Source organism: Scophthalmus maximus, chromosome 16 (genome assembly GCF_022379125.1).
Source record: "Scophthalmus maximus strain ysfricsl-2021 chromosome 16, ASM2237912v1, whole genome shotgun sequence".
NCBI lineage: Eukaryota > Metazoa > Chordata > Actinopteri > Pleuronectiformes > Scophthalmidae > Scophthalmus > Scophthalmus maximus.
In genome coordinates, this window is record NC_061530.1 from 18825001 (window position 1) to 18826796 (window position 1796).

Here is a 1796-nt window from a genome sequence, read left to right on the forward strand (position 1 = left end):
CCCCTGGGCCCCGACAGTTGGATTCCCGTTCTCCCGTCCTGGTACACAGTGTGCAGAATACACGCTTGCATTTGCACAAGAGGAGCAAAGTACGAAGCAGAGACGAAAATAAGGACGCCTCGCTGCCTGGCCCGCGTACAGTACGCCATGTGCTTTGTGTGTAGGGGGGGGGGGGGGCGTCTGCAGAACAAGTCTCTGAGATTCTGGAGCGCCGACTGCAATTGACAGCACAGCTGGCTGCAGAGTTGTCCCGCTGTGGAGTGGAAAATTCCTGCCATGACGGCGCATGGAGCTCGAAGTGCGTGTGAGAGGCAGCGAGGGTGTGTGTGTGTGTGTGTGTGTGTGTGTGCATGACACACATGAGAGAGAGAGAGAGGAGGAGGAGGAGGAGGAGGAGGAGGAGGAGGGTGAGCCGAGGGGGCTGGGCTATGGTCCAAATAGCTGCCGAGGCATTGGTTGGCGGAAAAGCTGCCTTTGTGAGATCACAGCCCCCACAACAGCTTCCACCCGCACGGCCGCCGCGGCGTGAAGAGATCCACCCTGCCCACACCGAGCTAAGTGGAGGACAGAGAGTGTGGTGGAGGAAGAGAAGCCCTCACGTCACTCACGTCACCCGCTGCACACCGAAAGAGCCCTGGGCGAGTCGGACCAGACCTCTGGCCTTGTCCCTCGTACACAGCAGAGATTCACCGATCCCTACAGACACAGAAGTGCTCTGTGAGAAATGCAAGTGATCTGCAGGTCACCTGTCACAGCCACCTTGCTGTTGTGCGACAGGAATCCCACCGCCGGGATCCTGGAAGCTACGAACGGCTCACGGGTGTGAAGTCACTATCTTTGAAACCATTATTTCTTAATATGAACGATGGTTCAAAAGGGGGGAATTTTTCTCGCGAAAGCCTTTTTTTCCTCGTTGACCTCGTCCATCCCTTTGCTGAACCAACTGTCGGACATCATGAATCAAACCATGGACAGTTAGCGATGAGCTCAGGAGAAGGTGGAGACCAACAACTGTGCTAAAAGGAAAAATTCGACTTGGCAAACAAACGTTCGACGACGGCCAGAAACACGACTAAATGCTAATTGTGCTTTGTGGATTCTTGATTTTAATTTGCTCTACAAATACATTTTTTTGAGAATAGGTGGTTTGATAATTCATGGGCGAAAACTATTCCTGAGCCAATCATTTAATTGTTCCGTGGCTTAAAATAAAATGGAAAATTCATCCCTGCATTGTTTCCTCATGGTTTACTATTGAAGATGTTCATACCAACAACGCAACCTCCTTCACAATGTACATCTGGGATCAAAACTGTACCTATTCCAGTATCCGTCACCATTCGACAATCTCTCTCTCAGCTACAGAAAAGCATTTGGCTCTTTTATTCATTTACCATATTATTGAACCCAGCTGTTTGTGCATCTGCTTCTTCAAAGGGGACGGAAATTCTCTCTGTCTATCGATCGACCACCAGGGGGCGATACGCCTTCAGACCGGCCCTGGCACCCTCAAGTGACCTTTCATGACCTCACGCTTCCCCTTCGGCCTTTACGTTCTCTTTCTGGCTCACAGGTCGGACCCGGGAAGCCGACCGACAAAGGAAAACTCTCCAACCTTAAACTCACATCTTATGTATGTAAAGACGCATCACTCCGTACTAATGTGCCGTCTGACTTCGAGGTGTCAGACGGGAGCCGATGACACGGTTTTCCACAATTTGCCGAGCTGCTGGGCTGCGAAGCCTAATCCAAATTACCACGACTTGCAGCAAAAGCATAAACCCACGACACGAGGA